Source organism: Quercus suber, unplaced genomic scaffold (genome assembly GCF_002906115.3).
Source record: "Quercus suber isolate HL8 unplaced genomic scaffold, Cork oak 2.0 scaffold_623, whole genome shotgun sequence".
Classification (NCBI taxonomy): Eukaryota; Viridiplantae; Streptophyta; class Magnoliopsida; order Fagales; family Fagaceae; genus Quercus; species Quercus suber.
Window position 1 is genome coordinate 377,018 of NW_027070066.1, and position 23,788 is coordinate 400,805.

At 34.2% G+C, this 23,788-nt stretch overlaps 1 pseudogene; it reads left to right on the forward strand.

Annotated features, from left to right (window-relative positions):
• The first annotated feature begins 6,183 nt into the window (after positions 1-6,183).
• LOC136064097 (uncharacterized) lies at positions 6,184-23,112 on the forward strand (annotated as a pseudogene).
• The last annotated feature ends 676 nt before the right edge of the window (positions 23,113-23,788 follow it).

The window sequence follows — 23,788 nt, forward strand, 5'->3', positions numbered from 1 at the left end:
ATGAACGTTAGTTGATAATTTTAAATAATTAAAAAAAAAAACCCTAAAATTTTGGATTTTGAAACTATGTAATGTGTAATGACTTAGTTGACCCTATTTTAGCACTTATTAAGTTTTCATAAGGAGAATGTGAGGGTACTATAGTGTTACATTTTAGGGTTGTGTAAAAAACCTGCCTAACCCTCCCAATCCGTGCGGGTCCAATTTTAAAGAAGGTTGGGTAGGTTGGTGGGTTAGACAACTTAATTAGTTGGTCAGGCTGAATAGCAAGTTGAGATATTTGTTATTAAACTGATAAAAATTGTAATTTTTTATTTCCTTTTTATTCGAGGGAGAAAAAACTATTCAATTTATTTGAAATAATTTTATTTAGTCAATTGAATTTGCCAACCCACTGAACCCATCGAGTCAAAACTACTAAGAGATTAAATCAATTTGTCGGATTTAGAGATTGGTGAGCTGACAGCGGACTGGAATTTTCCTAACCCATTATTAGTGGGTTAGTTAAAAATATTGGTCTCTACCCGCTCAAATTGAACCACACACACCCTTAATTACATTCTATTTCCGTTGCCCTAAAAACCATGCTTGACACCTTAAGTTTAGGAGAAGTCACTTGCCGCTAGTGGGCTATTAGTAGACAATGAGGTTTTATCATCTTTTATATAGAAGAGTAGATAGAGTATAAATACAATTTTTTTTTTACAATAATGTTTCTTTTGATAAAACTTAATAATGAAAATTAAATAAATTGTTGTTATCTATTGTATTATTCAAGTTTGATTATTTATCTATTTTCTTTAGTTCGGGTTTATGACAGTCACTTGAACTTTTACAATCCTAGGCATTTCGGGGGCTTAGTATGAAATTAGAAGTGTTAGTCCATGTTAGAGTTTTGTGACCACCACTTGTTGGCTTATCAGATTACCATCGATGGACTTAAGAGTCAAGATTCAAGTCAAGTCAATCTCTCTTAAACCCAAAAACCCTTTCCACATTTACATGAGAATAACAAATTCATGGTTCACACCTAACTTCTGCTGTTCTTCGCAGTCATAGTTGCAATTGCAGTTTAAATTACATTCTGTTTCAGCCGTTTCGATGCTTAATTTGGTGCATTTACCCCCTTGTTTTGTTTCGGTCTAAATTCCAGTTTGTTCCAGATTAATTTCGGTTATGTCATTCTCTAAATTCCAGCCTATTCAGGATTGTGTTGGATTTTTTTAGACATTGAAGCCCAAAATTCATCATTTGACTCATTTTATTCCCATATCATATTTTAAATTTTGTTTTGGTTAATTGGATATAATGAAATATAAAGTTATAAATACATAAATTATATATATTAGTGTGTATATATATATATCCATTGCATAATCCTGAAATGGTGCACCGAAACATATTGGTACCAGAATATTCTGTTCCAATTGTCAATTCGGAACAGAATTCAAAACCTTGCGTGGAATCCCTAAGTTCAGTTCCTTTATTAAGAGATTTCATCATAATCTTCGATCACACAAACCCTAAGAGCCCTGTTTCCATTTTTATTTTCATTTCACATTTAGTACATACTCTCCGACTTCGAGGTCACATAACACAAAAACTTTGAAGTAGAGTCCATTTTCACAGCAAACTCCTTCCGCTCGTTAGTCGTTTCCTTTCGTGGTTGGTGTAAACAGCGCCAAGTTCAGACTCTTTTCTCACACACCATCTTTCATCTATCAATATCAGGTAACAACTTATTCTTTTTTTTTTTCTTTGTTTCTTGTTATATCCTTTTGTTGCATTTTTAGTAGCACTGTAGTAAGTTCATTTTGTGAATAGGTTTCAACTTCCTCTTTCTTTTTGTGATTTTTTTTTTTTTTTAAATTTTTTAACTCAGAAAATATGGAAGTCTACTTTAAAGAAACATCAAAGTTGTTATGTGCTCATGCTAACAAACCAGTCATAGAGTATAACATTTTGTGTGAGCATAAGGAGGAGAGGCCACTACTTAATTCCGGTGATACTTTCTTAAATTCTTTCCAATTTGATTGTACGCTTGATCAATGGTTAGAGGAAAATCGTAGAAACCTATAGTCGAATGGAAGATTCACAGATTTTGTGCTTGTTGCAGTCTAGTTATCAAAGGAGTGCTCCTGCTCTTCTTGGCAGTCGCAATTGCAATCATAGTCGCAGTGGCAGTCTCGTAAGTTGTTTCCTTTTGTGGTTGGTGTAAACAACACCAGGTTTAGACTTTTTTTTCACACACCATTTTTCATCTATCAGTATTAGGTAAAGACTTCTTCTTCCTTTTTCGTTGTTTCTTGTTACATCCTTTTGTTCTCTTTTCAGTAGTAGTGTAGTAAATTTCTTTTGTGAACTGTTTTTAACTTTCTCTTTGTTTTTGTGATTTTTTTTTTTTTTTTTTTAACTCAGAAAATATGGAAGACAACTTTGAAAAAACAAATAAGTTGCTTTGTGTTCTTGTTAATAAGTTATGGACTATCCCATTTTGTGTGAGAATAGGGAGAGGCAATACAATTTTAGTATCAATACAAGTTATTTTATTGCCCAAAATGTTGATTCCTCAAATAAAATTTTAAAATCTTTCCAATTTGATAGTACATTTGATAATTTGTTAGAGGTGAATAGCACCAAAATATGGTGCCCCATAACGAATGAGAGGTTGACAAGCTTAACGAGGACTGCAGGCTATAGTCATCAAAGGAGTGCTCTTGGCTGTTTATTAGTATCACAATAGTGGAATATTTCATGAGGCCTTGGAACATCCTATTAATTCTGCTATGAAGAGAAGAAAGACGCCTAAGGGTGGAAATGAATATGAGGTGAAGCTTTTGGACGCATGTATGAAATGCATATTGACATGAGGGGTTCTTAAATAAGGAATTAAAGAGATGACTTTTTGGTCTTAAATCACTTGATTTTTTCTGTAATCCTATTTAAAAAGACGTGTGTTTTGCCTCAAGATTTAAAGAACATATATTATATATTGTCAAACTCTTCCGCATCCTTTGCCCATTGGAAGGTCATAGTTAACCACCCTGCGTTTTGGAACTGAGAAAGAAGAATAGATTTCATGCATGAAACATGGAGTAAATATAAACAGTCTGTTGATGCACCCACAGCTCATTCCTTTACCATCTCTCAAACAGACTTTTAAGTTTCATACACATGTTTTGGTTGCTCAAAAGTTTATGTAATTTTCTGGCACTAGTCTTAGTTTGAATTCTTATAGTGGTATAGGATATTAACGATCTAATTATCTTGATGTCTGCATTTGGTGATGTGAGGTAGTGCGTTTGGAGGATAGATTGGAGCTTAACCGCAACGATTTGATTTTGCAAATGGCTATTTAGGTAGTAAGTTTTTTTCTTTTGGGCAGTCGGGTAGCTATTATTATTATTATTATTATGAAGATGAACATTGGGAGACATATGGTAAAATGGACGTGATACAAGTTTTGGAAGAAAACTTTGGGTTTTTTCTTGTCTAATATTTACTCTATCTAAATTCAAGTTATAGTGTGATATTTATATTACAAAAAGTGCCTTAGATCCTCTGAATTTATAGTAGTGGGATACAATAGTAAAATGTGAATTTACTAGATTTCTTCAGACGATGCACTATTGCTTATCTTGTATTGGATATTATATATATATATATATATATATATAAAATAGTTTTATCATATAGAGGCAACATTTGGTTTTGCAAATGGCCAAAAGGCTAGTTAGAGCATTAGCATTGGAGAATGCTAATGCCAAATCTAAGGACAAATTGGCATTTTAAGCTCAAAACGCTTTCATTAGAAATGGTAAACCCAACTATTGCAAATTTTTTTGCAATACTGCTACATACAATTCTAACTTTAGAATTGTACTGTAGCAGTATTCTAAAATATATATATATATATTATTCACCTTTTCCCCCCGAAATTTCTCTCTCCTCTATCTCATTATTTCAGTTCTCTTCTCTCTCTTCCTTCTCTGTTTCTCCATCTGCTCTCTCCTCTCTTTAGACCCAAACACCATTCTCCTCCCAACATCAACATCCACATCATAGTGGCTCATTTTTTTTTTGTGGGTTACGATCCAAGGGTTTTGTGGTTGCTTTTTTTTTTTTTTTTTTTTTTTTGGGTGGGTAAAGCGTGGGTCACTGTGGTGGTTGTGTTTTTTTTTTTTTTGGCTGTGACTAGTGCTTAAAGGGGTTGTGGGTTGTGGTTGTGTTTGGTGTTTGGGTTGTTGGTCGTGGTTGGGTTGTGGCTGAAGTGGGTTGTGGTTGAAGTAGGTTGTTGGTCATCGGAGATCGCCAGTGTTTGGGTCTGGCGAGGTCATGGCGAGATCGGCATGGATCACGATGATGGGTTTGGTGGAGATCGGCATGGGTCACGTGGATCGGCGAGTTGGGTTTGGATCGGTGGGCTGGGATCAGTTGATGGTGGTTTTGAAATGGTGGATCTGTTGATCGGTGGGTGGATTGGTTGAGTTGATCATCAATAGCTCCGATGGTGGCTCCGGTGATGATTTATTTTGAATGGGTTTGCTCCAGTGATGGTCGGTTTGTGTTTGTGTGTGTGTGTGTGGCTCTATGTGTGTGATAATGGGTTTGGATAGGTTGATTGGTGTATCATGGGTCTGTGTGTGTGGCTCTGTGTGTTGAACCGGTGCTAGAGGTTGAGGGAGAGAGAGGAAAACAAATACTGTTGGAAAGCCCAGGAAAATCGAATCATGCCAAAGTCTGAAAAAAAGTGACGGTTGGAAAGAAATAATATAGAAAGATTAAAAACTAATATTTTAATAAAAATAGAGTTTTGGGATGCTGAAGGTGTTGTAAAATGGTATGGTATACATGATAAAGTGGCTTTTTGAGATGGTAAAATAGAGTAGAGTAGCATTTCTGTTGCTAATGCTCTTAGGTGGTAGTCTTTTCTTTTGGACAGTCGGGCATGTTAATAGGGGGCAACAGTTTGGTTGGCGAAAATGGCTCGTTAGGTATTTAGCCTTTTCTTTTAAGCAGTAGTTGCTATCGAGTTACATTGTCAATTCGGTTTTTATAAGGCCGAATTGCACTATCATTTTTGCATTTGTCATCTCAAATATAACTCAACAATTACATTGTTTTACCGAATTATTTCTTTTTTTCTCTTTCCACCAAATAACATCACCTATAAACAATATTTCTTTCTCCTTTTTTATGGCTATTTTGTATTCACTCCTTTGCTTTGTTTTATTTTATAAATCTCCATGTAATTAAAAAAAAAAAGTTTCTTATTTGATTTTAATTAATATAATATAAGATTATATGTGATAAAGAGTACTGAGATATCAGATATGTGATAGAATCAATACACAATAAAGGGTAGATGTTGATTTTGATTTTGATTTTGGCTGCAGCAATAAATTGAAGATGATGGTAATGTGTTCCAAACCTTTTGTTTTTCAGAAAAAAGATGTCCGTGAAGTGATTAGACTATATATAATATATAGACAGACATACAGAAAATGTAAGGGGTAGTTCTTCCTTTTTTGTGTGTGAATGCAATGCATCATACGTGGTATTTATTTGGCACTAATTAGGCTAAGCTCCCCAACCACATTCTCCTCAACATTGCAGAAATCAAGAGAGGGAGTAAAGTGAGCTAGCACAAGCCTCAAATTTGGGTTAGTATGGTGGTCTCTCTGTTGCTGAGATTTATTTACTCAGCACCTCCATCACTTTTCGTAATGGCCATGTCAGTTTTGAGCTCAACATCATTGGCTTATCATGGGTTCTCGGAAGTTATTAGACTATATATAATACATAGACAGACATACAGAAAATGAAAGGGCAGTTCTTCCTTTTTTGTGTGGGTTAAAAAAAAGGCGGGCTATAGCCGCGTTTTTAAAACGCGGCTATAGTTCCTAAAAATGTGGCTATAGGTCAATTTGGCCTCTAATCGTGTTTTTTATAGCCACTTTTTTAGCCATTGCCTAAAACCTGTAACTATAGCCGCATTTTTAGCCGTTACCTAAAACCTGTAACTATAGGTCTGACAGGTCTATAGCCGTATTTTTTCAAATACGACTATAGGTTGGGACCTATAGTTGCGTTTAAAAAACGCAGCTATAGGACATATTTCAGTCGCGTTTTCAAAATGTGGCTATAGGAGAGGGAGTGAAGTGAGCTAGAGAGCACAAGCTTCAAATTTGGGTTAGTATGGCGGTCTCTCTGTTGTTGAGATTTATTTACTCACCACCTCCATCACTTTTCATCATGGCCATGTCAGTTTTGAGCTCAACATCATTGGCTTATCTTGGGTTCTCGGAAGTAACAGGACAACACTTGAATTACTCCAAATTTTGGAATGTAGATTCTTCCAAATCTGCAATAAAGCAAATTAAACTTTCTAGTAGAACAGGCATGCTCATACTCTATACTCCAGCATTTCTTGCTGCTTTCACATCCTTTGTGCTTTTCCCGCATAAGTATTTCTGATCTCTATTGCTTGATTTAGCTCTAGCCCTTCATTACTTTAAGTGTGCGTTTGGATATTACTTATTTTGCTGAAAACTAAAAATACTGTAGTAAAATAATTTTTAAATATGTGAATAATGCCGTGGGGTTCATTTTTAATGAAAGTTTTATTGTAAAAAGATGTTTGTGGATCTCGTGAACAATGCACGAGACCTACTAGGAAAGCTATTAAAAAAAAAAAAGGCAGGCGCAGATGCGTGAACGTGGAACGCAGTCCAAATGGAGTTTAAGAGGATATTTGAGGTACATTCCCCCCACCCTCTGTCTCCTTCAGGGCCGGCCCTAGGCCTAGGCCATTTAGGTCGTGGCTTAAGGCCCCATAACATTGAAATGCCCCCAAATATGGGGGCAGTGAGGGGTTTTTTTTTTTTTTTTTAAATAAATTTTAAATTAAAGAAAAAATGAGAGTTAGGTGTACATTTTTTTCCCAAGGTCTAAAATATTAGAATTATGGTAGTATATTACAAGTTTTATTACATAATTCCTATAAATTGATATGTCACTAATCATATGAAGTAATTCAATACTCATTTATTCTTTTGTTGAAGTATCACCTCATTGTCTCAACAATTTGTAAGCTTTTTATAATAAAATTTATAGTAAATTTAGTATTTTCTCCAATAAAAAAAAATATATGGATTAATAGAAATGCAACCTAATCTCCATTAAGTGAATAAAAAATTCTAAAGCTAATACAAATTGTACGACAAAAAACTTATAAATTGATGTGACAGTATTATGATCAGTGTCACTTAAATAGTATAATAATTGAATGTTTGAATAACTTTTTTTTTTTTTTTAATTGGTGATATGCTAGTTTATAAAACTTATATAGTAAGTATCATTAGCTCACGTTGGGTGAATTAGTGATATTAATAAGTATGAATTAATAATAGATTTGAAATAAAAAAAAATATAATAAAAAAATTAAATATTATTTAAGTGATATTTAGATGTAAAAGGCCCCTTTTAAATTTCTGTCTTAGGCCTCAAACTATCTTGGGTCAGCCCTGGTCTCCTTCACACACACACAAAAGTTTATTTTGTATAATTATTGTAACTGTTTTTAATACATTTTTTAATTTTATTTTTACATAACTAAATTTTAAAATAAAATAATTTATCTAACTATTGTAACATTAATTTTTTTTCAAAACAATTTATTTTCACATAAATTGATCACTGATGAATAAAAACACTGCTAAATTTTCTCAATAAAAAATTGACAATTTTTAAATTTTCAACAATTATTACACAAAAACCTAAGAGCCTTGCAACTCAATTCATACCATCAATTGTTACTTTATCTCATCTCTTCAAATTTATCTGTGTTGGTGCAAACACAATAATAATGAAAATAACACAACAATAAACTGAATAATACTTCGGAATATTGTTAATTTAAAGAGAAAAATTACACAACATTATTTGGATTGAGGCACGACACTCGCTCTCTTTAAGGAGATTCAAATCCTTGGTTGGCTAAACTTTGTAACCGGTGCAGACCTTCTTTGACTTGTCTCCCCCAGGATACAACAGGCCAACAAGTGTTGTATGGCTAGAACAACCTCTGCACAAAGTGTTCAAGCCCAAAGTTCCACCAGAAAGAACACTCTTCCTTGTCAAGAACATCTCTATTTTGTGTGTGTATATTGCAGTAATATGGATTGGGTCTGAATGAGTTTATTTATAGGCTCAATGAGTCTCACGAAATTATTACCCGAATTAATCTGAATAATTAGGTCCATTATTCTAATGTAGTGGGTGTTACAAGATTAATTGCTGAATATTAATCTGATGGGCTGGAGTTACACAATTAATAATGAGGTAAGGAGTTTCTGAATAATGAAAAGGCCCAAACGGATAATCCATTAAGTGGGTTAATGGCTCTTCATTTTCCATAATAAAAATGGAGTATTAATTTGGGCCATTTACTCACTAATGGATATGATAATAATTATGAATGGGCTGTCATAGGGAGCTTAAGTCCAAATCTCATAGGGAGCTTCCCCACCCCCACACTCACATAGGTGAAATTTTTTCAAGGGTGCTCCTGTAATTCTGACACCTCACTCATACGAGCAGCAAATTTTATTAAGAGTTTTTACTCAACCTCTCCACATTACAGGATAAATGCACTTACATCATAGGGATGAAAAATTAAAAAAATTATTTACAAAATAAATAATTAAAAAAATAAATAGTGTATTTCTTATGATCGTCGTATAATTCGTTTTTCCCATTGAACCCAATTCTCAGGATCTCTGGTCCTTGCTAAACTTGGCCATGGCCAAACTGAACCTTTTATTTCCTTTGTAACACCTCCTTTTGTTGTCATGGAGGCTCTTTCTTTTGACTATAATGCTGTTCCTTGTACCCGTTTAATTTGGGCTCCAAATACTTATGATTAATATAATTATTCCCGTATTTTACCCAAAAAAGAGAGAGAAGGGATTATGCTTTTATTTTTAGGTATTTGGGGGGAGGGTTAAATCTGTTTGGGAGTGTCTGTTTATGTTTTTATATGTGTGGGGTTCATATGTGAAATACTCTGTATAAGTTTTCTAGAAAAGTAATGTAAAGAGATTGGGAAAGTTAACAAATGACCTAAGGACATTGGTTTAAAAAATATTCTTTAGAAATTTTTTATAGAAAAAAAAAAAGTAATTTTTTTTTTGACAGTTTTTTATATTTTCTTTCAAAGTGATATTAAATCTTTTTTAAAATGATTTATTAAAAATTGCACTAAAGGCACTTGTTAACCGGATCCAAAGATATTTTATGCTACCTCACTAATGTTCTTTGTCTTACCTCCAAGGAAGTGAATTCCATACCGGTACCGACCATACTAAGGAAACATACCATATAAACTATTAAACTTATACCGGTACTCCTCTAAAATGTACCCAAAAAAATAACATGTTGTGCTGGCCAGTATTGGTGTTTTGATCGGTACAATAAAAAAATTTAAAAAAAATGTTAAAATTTTGAATTTTTTTAAATAACATGTTTTTTAAGCTAATAATTTGGTTAATGTACTCAGACTAATATTTAGACTTATAAAATATGTAAATTTTAATTTTTTTTAATATACATAAAAATTAATAAATTCATATTTAGGTAAATAAACCAGTGATAAAATATGTATGTATAAATAGTAGTAATATCGAAATGGTAGACATATATTAATCGATAGTGAAATATTATGTCCTTTTGTCCAAATTGAAATGGCCTTCGATACGAAATAAACCTTCTTTTTTACCATCTCCCTACTTCCGTTGGTGTTGAATTGCCATCACCTTGTTTGAGCGAGGTCAAATGGATGGGTGAAGTGTTTTTGCAAATATGAATATCCTTTGTCGTGTGACATGTGTGAATTACGGCAAAATTTGCCAAATAGTAGCTTTTTAGAAAAATTTTTGTGCATAGCATGCGGATGAAATATATTAGTAAGTTGGATTGTTTTTGTATAATTCCTTCTTGGGTGAAGTCTGAAAAAAAATGTGGAAATCGAGTCTAAGAAACTCGACTTCCATTTGAACAGAAGTCGAGTTTCGTAAACTCGACTTCCTTGTGAAAAATCTTGGAACTCGAGTTTCCTAGACTCGAGTTCCACTTTATATATATATATATAAACAGTCTAACTTGCTAAAATTTATCAGCCGCATGCTTTTTTGCTAGTTTTTTTTCCAAACAGATGCTTTTCTGCAAATTTTGCCGTGAATTGTGATTGGATGGTTAGAGTGTTATTCAAAACATGGTGAAACACAATCAAAATTGGTCAAAATTAGGATTTGATAATAATTTTATGACACTCCTCTATGTCTGACCAGGATGAATGTACTCAATCTAACCTTGATTTTCGAATTCTTTTGGTAAAACAACATTTTGGAGACATCTTATTATTATTTATTTATTTATACAAAATAGAATTTTAATCTAACTTAATCTAAGTATATATGTGTGTGAAACTTCATCCTGAAAATTTAAACCCGGCTCTTTTCCCCCACATCTCACAAGCACTTATATTTGTGAAGTGATCATCGCATCAAAAGTGTGCAGTGATGAGACATCTTGTTACTTGAAAAGGTTGAAATATTTTGAAAAATTAAATAGAGTGATGATAGTACCAATTATAAAATTAGTACCGTTTACTTTACGATTATAAAATAAATAAATAAAATAAAATAAGGAGTACCAACTATAATTGGTAGTGTCATCATGTTTAACCCTAGCTAAAGTTGTAATGTATTTTGGTACGTTCTGACATGTTTTGACTAATATTTATATTTTAAGTCTCTTCTTTCTTTTACTTCCTTCGTTGATTAGTGCCGTTTATTTATTTTTTCAGTTTGTGTTTTTCGTTACATAATTAAATTGGATAAATTTTACTAACATATTCTGAGATTTGGACTAATACTAAATAGATTCAAAGTTTTTCAAAACTAAACAATTGGTTCTTAAAGCCAACTTAGTCCCTAATCAGTTAGTTATTTTTCCCCAAATGTTTTAGGTACTAAATTGACTTTAGAGACCAAATTTGTTAGTTTTGAAAAGTCTTAGACTTGATTGACATTAACCCAAATTTTAGGGAGTATGAATGGAATTTACCCAATTAAATTTTATAGAGCTCTTATTATATATTTTATAGACCACCATGTCATAAAATGATGGTATTATTTTAGGTTGGAACATTTCAATATTAAAATATTATTTAATAAATTAATTAAACGATGAACTGATAAATTTAACAAGAAAAAAATGTGGAGCTATGTGGGCTAGAAGGAAAGTTAATATTTTAGTTAAAGTTTGAATCTCATATTAATAAGGAAAGAGGGTCCTTATTTTATTTATGCAAGGTTGAAATTTATCAACCATCTTGTTGGCTTTATTCCGTGCTAATTTGCTTGTAATTTAGTACTTAGTAACTCTGTATTTAGGTGGGATTATTGTAAGGGTAGTGTGTGAGAAGATGTGAAGAAAAGCTCAAGTATGTGCAAAGAAGCAGAGCTTTGCGGCTAGGAATCGCGGGTGGCTCGCGGTTACAAGCTGCCAAATGCAGGCATGTGAGATGCACACAAGGAAGTTGAAGGGTCGCGCCAGCTGTCGCACTACAGGACAAAAGTCCCAGGCTGACCAAACCGTTACATTGCGACTTGAACTTGCGACTTGGACAAGCCGCGAGACCAAGCTGCCAATTTACCTTGTTTGGTAAAAACTATCTCTTTGTATTCCTTTCTCACCCCACTATATATAGACCCTTATACCCACGATTTTAAGAGAGCTTCCAGAGAGAATTTTTGTGAGAGAAACCTTAGAGAAAAACAAGATTGTCTCATCTCCAATCTTTACCTTAGAGACTCTACAAATTTCTCTACTCTCTTCCTCTCCATTGTCATACCCTTGAGAGATCATTGACCAAATCCTTATCTCACCACACCTACATCTGTGAGAAGGTTCATTTGGTGCTAAGAGAAGCAATTTGGAAGGAATCAATATACATTGGTTGATGCTATGGTATAGTAGCGGAATCCGGGAAGCTAAAGAAGAAATAGGTTCGGCGTAATCTCGTTGGAGTAAGAAGCTTGGAGGGCTTAGGTACTTGGGTAGATTAGGCTTGGAGGGTTTTCTGTTGTTCATGTATCCCAACTACATTCTTTAGTGGATTATTTATCGCTTGGAGGGTGGCAGAGAGGTTTTACACTGAGGACTTCGGTTTCCTCTTCGATAACACATCGTGTGTTATCCGTGTGTTTACATCTTTCCTTCCTTTATCTTTACTTTATATTTACTGCTGTAGATGTGTTTATATTTGGCTTAGATTGTTTATCAATTATGTTATAAACTTGTTATCATGTTCTGCACATTAACTGTTTAATATAAAGCTTGAATTGGTAATTTTGTAATTGGGGGTCCAAACGTTCAAAGATATTTTACGCGTTTTTGAACTTTCAATTGGTATCAGAGCGGGTATACTTGTTGTGATTTAAATACCTAAGTGTAATCCTTGACCTCTTGTGTTTATTTGCCATAGATTGTGCTATGTATGCCTCTTTGTATGATTTGGTTGGTGATAAATGTAACATGCTACATGTTTGTGAAAATGCCTTTATGAGTGATAATCCTCATAATTGTGATGCTATGTTACATGAATCTTTCGATGTTGTTGATATTCCTAACATCAAACCCTTGAAGAAAATTGCTAAGAATTTTCAAAAGAATTTGAGCAAGTTACTTTGTGAAAAGAATGATTTGATTGCTAAGCTCAATGAATCCAATAAATTGGTTGAGAAATATAAGAATCTTGCTGAAAATTCTCTTGAAAAGCTGAAAGAGTTTGAATGTTTAAATATGGACTTGGATGTTAAACTTGTTTTGTCTAACAAACTTGTTGATGATCTTAAATGTGAAAATGAATCTCTTAAGATGCATGCCAAGTATTTGATTGCTAAACCTATTAATAAAAATGATGAAAATATTTGCTGCAATCATGTTGTGGTACCCGATATTGTGCCTATTGTGTGTTCTAACCCAAAGGACAAATCAGTGTACATTCCTCCACACAAAAGAAATCAAAAGGTGGAGAGAAAGGCTCCTAAGTCAAAGCCTCCATTTAGGTCTCAACCTAAGACTTTGGATGGATCTAAGTTTGTTCCAACTTGCCACTATTGTGGTGTGATTGGTCATATAAGACCTCAATGTTATAAGTTGAAGAGAGAACAAAACCATGTTGCTAGATCCCTTCCCAAAAAGTTTAGTGGACCTAAACACATTGTTTGTCACTATTGTGGTGTCTTTGGTCATCTAAGACCTCAATGCTCTAAGTTTCATACTTTTAAAAGAATCAAAAGAAAAGAGAAACTTGAGTTTCTTGGAAGTTGTACTAAAAAGAGTAAACCAGATTTGAGTGAAAATAACATGTTGTTAAAGAAAGTGTTTATGCTCTTAACTCCTTGACTATGTGCATCTCCGATTCTCATTCTTCCAACCCTCGCCTCACTCCTCATGAGACACTCATTCCAAACAATCGTTCCGTTTGGATGAGGAAAGGTTCCTATGGTTGAGCTTTTGCTCTTTTGGTCCTTGATTTAATTCTTTCGATCTTTGTGAGACCCTTCATGCATTGCATGTTATATCTTCATGCATTTTGTGCATCTTGTATTTATTCATATGCATTATTTTTGTTTTGATCTTACTTTTTGTTTTAATTTTGTGTGAGTAAAAAAGTCCAAAACCACATAAAGTGAAAAATTCAAAAAGTTTGATCGTATATGTTTGAGCACATATCACATGTGAGTTTTGCCTTGTACCTTCGTACAAATGGCTTTGTGCATTTATGAGCTTAGCTTGTTCTTTATGCACCTATATCTTTGTGGGAAAAATCTTGACATCTTTGTGTGATTGTTGTAAATCGATCTTCAAGCTTGTCATGAATGATTAGTCAATAGTCTTGTTGGTTTTGAGACATGCATAAACTTGTGCCTATATATCTTCTCACTCTTTATTTTGTTGTTTTTGCTTAAAGAGCTCACCAAATGTAAATCTCCAAATGAAAAAAGATATTGAGCTGCAAAAGCCTGTCGCACATACTAGTATTTGACTAGGAAAAAGGGAAAGCGACCAAAATAAAATGTTTGATGTCCAAAAAGCCAAAGGTTTATTCACCAAATTGAAGTATAAAAAATTTCAGGAATCGATCTCTAAAATGAGATGTATTGATTAAAAAAGATCAATTGATATGAATTGTAAAGAAGCCAAATGAAAAGCTTCAAAGATATGTAATCATTTTCTTGTGGGAGGTCATATATGTTCATTTCTATAATTGAGATAGACCACTTGACTAAGTACTAGTTGTGTATGGCTTGATTGAATTGATCATTAAATCTTCACTTTAGACTATGGACTATTTCACACTTGATACGCACACACAACACACATGCCTAATGTTCAATGAATGCCTTATTCATTTGTTCGATTGTACTTGTTTAAATGTAATGTGTGTGTGCTCAACTTTATATGGATCAATTGAAAAAGATTTTTAATCATTTTATATGTTTTTGAAAGTGATTTTTATCACTCTTTGTGTTCATGTTTAGTGCATACTTTGTTTTTCAGAGTTTAAACATGTTCTGGGTTGAAAAACTAGTGTCAGATTTTTTGGCGACTTGTTTTGGTGACTTGCCCAGTTGCGAGTCCCAATCACGAAATTTGGCAACTCGTTTTGGCGACTTGCTCAGTCGCGAGTTCAAGTAGAATGGTTTCACGGCTTGTTGGCAACTCGTTCGCGACTCGCCTAGTTGCCAAATGCCTAGAATCAGCTTTTTAAAGAGTTTTTTCATGGGAAACTTGTTTTGAACCTCTCCCATCCTCTTTTAAACCCCTCTTACAATATTTTTACATCAAAACCCAATCAATTTGATGGTTTTTCGTTCCATTATCATCTCTAAGGTAATTCTAAACTCCTTTCACTGTTTTTGATCCTTAGATTATGTTTTGGAGAGTTTTGTACTCTTGGTTGGGATTTTCATTATAAGGGTTGGGAAAACGTAATTTTTGTTCAATTTTTTTTCATGGGATTGGTTTCTTTTGTTGCTTTGCTTTGGATGTTGGCCCCTTATGGCAAAAAGAACATGTGTTAAGGGTGGTTTTCATGATGTTCATGCATTGTTTCACTTTGTTCTTCATTGTGTGCATGCTAGGTCTTTGATAAAATGTCTCTTATGCATTTTTTCTCTTGTTTGGACTCCAATGAGTGTCAAACTTTGGGGTTTCTCATGTTTCCTCATTAGGAACATGTTTGGTTCATTGGTTGTGTATTTAACACACCTTACCCCACATGTGCATTTTTCATGCATTGGTCATGTATTGCACTTAGTCACCTCCTGCACTCAACTTTGCTACCCTTGTCATGCCTTCATCTCTTGCCCTCGTTTCTTCTTGACCCTTTGTCTATTCCTGACAAAAAGGGGGAGAGTATTCTCTAGAGAGTATACCGGAGAGTTTTTGTCGTTTCTATATGACCCTTGTGCACATTCTTAGGGGGGGAAATTCTATTTCTCGTGCACATTTGTAGGGGGAGAGATATTTCATATGGGAGATGCATATTCCAAGGGGGAGAAGACATTGAGCTAATAAGAAAATTTTGTTTTGGTGTTTGGTGTTTGATCAAGTTGCTCACATGTTTCACATCATGATTACTTGATCGCAATTTACCTGTTACATTATACTTGTCCTTTTATGACTTGCTTTACCTTGAGGGTCTAATGTGTTTTGTGCAAGTGTTTTAGGTTACAGGTATATATGTTCCAAGTTCATCACGGCTTCTATGTTTCATGATAAGGGGAGTGATATAATAAGGTAAGTACTTTATTATTTGTACCTGCTACCTTTGTAGGTTTTTAAGGTTTTTGTTTATGGTTTGTACCCATGTTGCTTATGTAAGATTTAAGGGTTTGGTTGTTTGCACTCTTGTAGGCCTTTGTGGTTTGTACCGTGCTTTATGCAGCCTTTGTGCTTTGTTAAATCAGTACTTCTAACTAATGCTATGCATTCTTTGTGAAGTACTGTTACTCTTGTGCTCGTGTAGGATTTTTCCTAGATGCACATACTTCATGTATTGTGCATTGGTTGAGTGTTGGTCATTCAAGTGATTTACCTTGTGTTTGTCAACTTGAATGTCCGGATGTTCATTCCAAGTATGAATGAGCATTGTGATCACTTGGTTATAGTGATTACATGTTTTGGTCTTGCCAAGGTTTATTGCTTTACTCCATTGTGCATGATCGCATTGTACTTGCTCCATATGCATTACAAGTTTTTGTATACAATGAACTTATTATGTTGTTGTGTTTCAGGAGATACTTGTTCTTAAGTTCAAAAGTTTCACAGATTCTAGAGTTATGTGTGAGTGAGTTTTCCAACTGTTCCCAACTCACGCGTTAAGTCTAGAGTTTGTTTTAGGGTTTTGTCACAAAATAGCCAAAGGAGGAGATTGTAAGGTTGAAATTTATCAACCATCTTGTTGGCTTTATTCCGTGCCAATTTGCTTGTAATTTAGCACTTAGTAACCCTGTATTTAGGTGGGATTATTGTAAGGGTAGTGTGTGAGAAGATGTGAAGAAAAGTTTAAGTATGTGCAAAGAAGCAGAGCTTCGCGGCTAGGACTCGCGGCTGGCTCGCGGCTACAAGCCACCAAATGCAGGCACGTGAGATGCACACAGAGAAGCTGAAGGGTCGCGCTAGCTGTCGCACTACAGGACAAAAGTCCCAGGCTGGCCAAGCCGTTACGTCACGACTTGAACTCGCGACTTGGACAAGCTGCGAGACCAAGCCGTCAATTTACCCTATTTGGCAAAAACTCTCTCTTCATATTCCTTTCTCACCCCACTATATATAGACTCTTATACCCACGATTTTAAGAGAGCTTCCAGAGAGAATTTTTGTGAGAGAAACCCTAGAGAAAAACAAGATTGCCTCATCCCTAATCTTTACCTAAGAGACTTTACAAATTCGTCTACTCTCATCCTCTCCATTGCCATACCCTTGAGAGGTCATTGACCAAATCCTTATCTCACCACACCTACATCTATGAGAAGGTTCATTTGGTGCTAAGGGAAGCAGTTTGGAAGGAACCAATATACATTGGTTGATGCTATAGTATAGTTAGGGGTGTACACGGTTCGGTTCGGTCGGTTTTAGAGAGGTTTTTTGCACCACACCTATAGGGTGCGGTTTCACCCTATGCTTGACCGCACCTCACTTTTGGAAAGTAAGAACCGACCTACGCAAGGTGCGGTTAATCTTAGCGACTCTGTGCGGTTCGTTCGGTTATATGGGCTGGACTTCTAAAAATTACTATTCTAATTAAGTTTTGGGCCTTTAAAAACTAGCATTTTGAGCCCACTTTGACTTCTTTTAACTGCTTCTTTTTAACTGAGCCTTTCTTTATCAAGTTTCAACCACAAGAACACAAAATCTCAACCTGTCACAAGACTCACAACATTACTAATCAAATACACAATTATAGAGTATCAAGACTCAACTATAATATGACTTAACTCTCAAACTGTCAAATTAAACATGTGTTTATTAAACACATTAACACATATTAATAAATCTAATCCTGTCACAACATTCCAAATCAAACACACAATTATAAATCAAGTCTAAACCATAACAAGAGAAAATAACCCTTAAAACAAAATCAAACAGCATAGAAAAAAAAAATCAAACATTAGAGAACTCAAAAAAATATTATAAATAGTATGAGAAAATGCCCACGAACTCTTTAAGCCTTTGAGATTTTAGTCCTTTACTAGGCTGAAGCTGAATCTCTTAAATTACCCCGAAATTACAAGAAAATAACCCCAAAAAAAAAAAATTAAAATCAACAAGAAGAAATATTCAGTGAACTCAAAATAAAACCAAAAAAAAATTAGGGGTTAGGATTACCAAAGATAGAACTACATAGTGGCAGAGCTACGGTGGAGAACGGAGATGAGAAGGAGACTGATTGAGGGCATAAGATTAGAGAAAAATGGTTAGGTGGGAGCCTGAGAATCTGAGATTCAGAGGGAAACTTTAATATTAGTTTGGCGGGATTAGGGTTTGGAAGAAAATGAAGGTGAGTAGGTGACTGAGCTAAGTGACTGAATGAGTTGAGTATGAGAGCAAAAGTCTAAAAAAGAGAGAAAGAGACAAGTTAGACAACTAAGTCTCAGGGTATCAGATACGTGTGTGGCAAGCTACGGTGGAGAACGGAGATGAGAAGGAGACTGATTGAGGGCATAAGATTAGAGAAAAATGGTTAGGTGGGAGCCTGAGAATCTGAGATTCAGAGGGAAACTTTAATATTAGTTTGGCGGGATTAGGGTTTGGAAGAAAATGAAGGTGAGTAGGTGACTGAGCTAAGTGACTGAATGAGTTGAGTATGAGAGCAAAAGTCTAAAAAAGAGAGAAAGAGACAAGTTAGACAACTAAGTCTCAGGGTATCAGATACGTGTGTGGCTGAGAGTAATAAAGGAAAAAAAAAAAAATCTTACACACAGTAACTTTTAAGTCTTTAACACTAACCAAACGGCATTATTTTTCTTTTTTTCTTTAGGCATTATTTTTCTTTTTTTCTTTTTTTAAATGCAAGACAACTTTTTATTCAGACTATGACTGACACGCTAACACTTTTTATTTATTGATGATAGGCACACTAACATTATTTTTTTTTTTTGACTTCACACGTGGGTGAGAAACTAAAGAGTCCTCATCAAAAAAAAAAAAAGAAACTGAGAGAACAGAGCACGGCGTGCTCTGTTTAAACTGAGAAACAGAGCATGCCGTGCTCACTGCTCAGCACGCCATATATTTAAAAAAAAAAAAAACAAAATTATATAGATATTAAACATACTCGGTGCGGTTCGGTTCTTGGCGGTATGCACGTCTCGGCGCCGATGGCCGCACCTGTCCAATATCGGTACCGAAGAAATGCCGCCGACCACCATGCCGGAAACCTTCGTCGAAGCCCTGAGAGGTGCGGATCGGTGCGGTCAGACCGGTTTCAGTCGGTGTCGGTAGATCAATGAACAGGCCTAAGTATAGTAGCGGAATCCGGGAAGTTAAAGAAGAAATAGGTTCGATGTAACCTCGTTGGAGCAAGAAGCTTGGATGGCTTAGGTACTTGGGTAGATTAGGCTTGGAGGGTCTTCTGCTGTTCATGTATCCCAACTACATTCTTTAGTAGATTATTTACCGCTTGGAGGGCGGCGGAGAGGTTTTACGCCGAGGACTTCGGTTTCCTCTTCGATAACACATCGTATGTTATCTGTGTGTTTGCATCTTTCCTTCCTTTATCTTTGCCTTATATTTACTGCTGTAGATGTGTTTATATTTAGCTTAGATTGTTTATCAACTCTGTTGTAAGCTTGTTATCATGTTCTGCACATTAACTGTTTGATATAAAGCTTGAATTGGTAATTTTGTAATTAGGGGTCCAAACGTTCAAAGGTGTTTTACACGTTTTTGAACTTTCAATTTATAAGTGTCAAAATTTATTGGGCTTAAATATGATGCATGAGAAAATAGATTAAACCCGGGGGCATTTCACATTCAATTAATGTGGTCTAGTTGGACAAATAATAAGGTGACAAAATTATACTCCCTTCGTCCCAGTTTGTTTGTTTTTTATTCTATTTTGGAATGTCTCAAAATATTGTTCTGTTTCTAAAAATAAATGTCATTAATTTACTAATGTTTCTATTATACCTCTATTTTATTTTCAAAAATATTTGAAAAGAAAACTAATATATATTTAAAAAATTAATCTAATTGGGGTACCTTTTTATTGCCTCATTAAGAATAACTCTTTAAAAAAAAAAAAGCTAATAAATTTTTTTAAGGATAGTTTTGTAAATTTATACATTTTTATAAGGTATAAGACAATAAATGATGTTTCCTTAGAAAGTTTGAATTTTCAAACAGGACAAATAAATTGGGACAGAGGGAGTAAATAAATAAATAAAAAGGTCACTATCACATCATGATTTGGGTCGATATCATAGCTGTCGTGAACTCTACCTTGGAACTTCGCACCACCACCATGCCACCCCAACAACCCCCGCTTAATACCCCAATTTATCCACCATAATCAAATATCTAAGTTTGGCTATGCAAGCGCGGTTTGTCATGGTAAAGGTGAGTTTGGAAGGGACATTGGTGACTGGGTAAGGAGATTTCAGGATTTGGTATTGTTTGGTGACAAAAAAAAAATGAGAATGTGATTGGGTTTGGGTTTGACAGCTTAGTTTATGAGTTATTAGTGATTTTTTTTTTTTTTAATTGGAAAAAGTTAATAGATGTCCCAAAAGCATTAATTTAAGATATATTTTTAGAAACTTTTTATGGAAAAAAAATGTAATTAATTTTTTTGACAACTTTTTATATTTTCCATAAAAGTGGTGTCAAAATTTTTCTAAAATGATTTATTAATGATAGCCTTACGGGTACCGGTTAATATGATACTTTTTTCAATAGTTGCATGATTGATCCAATATATGATTAATTAGGTAATCAATATCGAGAAGCCCAACAAACATATGATATAATAAAGTCCACTCATCATAAATGATATAATAAAATCCCTCCTCAGAACCAAACCCTAATCCAACAGTTTGTTGGGTCCTAGGAAGGCAAATATGGTAGCTCATACTCTAGTGAGATAGTTCCTTCTTAATAATTTTGTAGGTTCTTTTGATGTTACAAATTGCCCCCTTGTTTTGGTAATGCTATAAAGGTAGAGGCTAATTTTTTTTTTCTACGGTATAATTTCCTTTCTTTTTGCTTTGTTTTCTCCGGTTGGAGGTTTTTTTTTTTTTGGGTAATAAAAATTTCCTGTTCATTTAAAAAAAAAAAATCCCCTACAGCTATCCTTGACATGGCCACATTATTATATCTTTTCTAGATCACTGTCATGAGCTTCTCCAAACTTCTACACAAAACCATTGTCTTTCCCTTTGAGTAATACCTTTAAATGTCCTTCAATCATCTAACAATAATCTCTTTACATGATTAAACTTTTCAACTAGGTTTACAAATTGAGAAATACATGTTGTGGTATAATATTATGACCATTAAAAAAATTAATTATCTATATGAGTTAAACAAAAAAAAAAAAAAAAAAAAATCCAAAAACAGTTATTATAATTCAACGAAATAAACTTGTGTGTTTTAAGGAGAGAGAGAGGGATGGGATTGTACCTCAAAGATCCTCTTAAAGAAATGAAGGGCTAGAGCTGACTTAAGCAACAGAGTTCGGAAATCATGATGTGGGAAAAGCACAAAGGATGTGAGAGCAGCAAGAAACGCCGGAGTATAGAGAAAGAGCATGCCTGTTCTGCTAGTAAGTTTAATTTTTGTTATAGATTGGTGAGAATTTGCATTCCAAAATTTGGAGTAGTTCAAGTGCTTTCCTCTTGCTTCCGAGAACCCAGTATAAGCCAATGATGTTAAGCTCACAACTGACATGGCCTTGATGAAAAGTGATGGGGGTGGTGGGAAAATAAAACTCAGAAACACAGACATCACCATGGCTACCCTTTGGTGATTTGAGCTCTCTCTCTCTTGCTCGATTTCTGCAATGTTTCTGGAGATATATGGTTGATAGAAATGTGGTTGAGTAGCTTAATTATATAGTTGTGCCAAATAAAGAAGAGTATGACACGTTGGGTCGTCTTGTCACTCGTGGCTGCATCGCATTCACACACAAAAATATAAAAATATAAAATAAAACGTGTACTATATATATATATATATTTATTTATTTATTTATTTATTTATTTTAATCTAATGATTGGAGTGGCCGCATCTTTCTGATTCGATCCAGATATGGTTTTGATCTTGGAGAACTATCCAGATATTGTTGATACGATAAAATACTAGTAATGGGTCAAATAATAACTAATGAAAGTTTACCAATTTAATAGGTATGATAAAAATTGTCTAATTTTTTTTTTTTTTTGGGTAGCATTACTTTTTGCTCTTTGGCTCTGTTTCTTTGCTTTGATTTTTATTATCCTTACTTTAACAAATATATATATATATATATATTTGGCCGGTGGTCTTTTTAAAACAAAGATAGAGCTTTATGCTATTTGGAAAATTATGAATGAATAACATAAAATTCATTTATCATGTAGCATTTGGCATTTTGGAGGAACAGTTGATGTCTTACAAAAAAAAAAAAAGGGTATTCCATTTTATACATCATTCTTTTTTGGCAAATATAATGGATGAATTTATGTTATTGACAATTGGAACAAATAGTAATAAGAAACTTAAAAAAAAGATCTAATATATATATAGAGGCAGTCAATCAGCGTTTTCTCGTTTGATTTCGTACTTGGTTAAATACTTAAATACTTTACCATCTTTTATAGGTGCTAGTTGTCCACCAATTCAGCGGCGGGATGATACTTGATTCTGCAATTCCTATCTCTCTTAGCTATTTCTTGTCCACTGCAAGCATGATTTATGCCCAGCACCTATCACAAGGCATTTCAGAGCCACCAGTTGATCTGAAGTATCCTGGAGTTTTGTTGTTTCTTATAGGAATTGGTGGCAACTTTTACCACCATTACCTCCTCTCTAAACTGAGGGGAAAAGGTGACAAAGAGTATAGGATTCCAAAGGGTGGTTTGTTTGACTTTGTGATATGCCCACATTATCTATTTGAAATTATAGATTTCTTAGGGATCTCTTTTATCTCCCAAACACTATATGCATTCTCCTTCACTTTAGGCACTATTTTTTACTTGATGGGAAGGAGTTATGCCACCAGGAGATGGTATCTCTCAAAATTTGAAAATTTTCCCGAGGATGTTAAGGCTCTCATTCCATATTTTTTTTAAAAACTCTGTTAAAATTAAGAATGATAGTTTGAAGATATATGTAACTTATCGTTTTTAGATTCCTGTTGTAAAAGATTTGTTGTTTGATAAGTGAGCACCAAAGTGGTGTTAAGAAGATTTCTAAGGGTTAACACTTGAAATCTTACCTAGTTTTTAAAAGAAGGAAAAAAGAAAAGAAGGAAAATTTTATTTTTTGTCTCTATGTTTAGGTGGTATTTTTATTTTCGTTCTTGCTGATTCATAAGCTTCGTTTTGGTCCTTATTTATTTATTTTTAATAACATTTCATTTTGGTCATTTCCATTTATGGGTGGCAACGCGGTGGAACAGGCTCCTCTTCGAGGGAGAGAAGACCCATGAACATTCTCTCAATCTAAAGGTACAAAAATAAAACATTAGTTATACTTAGCATGAGACATCCAAGTTGCATAGACGATGAAGAGATACCTACCATGAGAACAATAAAATGCATAAACAACAATAATGGCTATAGGAAACAATGGCCATAGGAACACGTCAAATGTATAAAATTGTTTCAACACTACACGAATCCATATGTAAAAAATTTGTTTGGACACTACACAAACCGTTTTGAAAGATATAAACAACCAGATACATACATTACCGGCCGTATGAAAATCAGTACCTTTTTTATATGGCAGAAACATATCGATCACCAACTTTTCAATATATTGGAGGATTTTTTAGTCAATATATTAGAAGACCTTGTTTTTTTTGCTAAGTCGGTGAAGAGGTTTTGAATATAGAATATCTTTTTCTGATCCAAATCATGAACGAGTATAAAATATATATCCTCAGAAAGCTCAACATATAAGAGGGAACATGATAGTAATAGTTGTAATTGACCATAAAGATTCT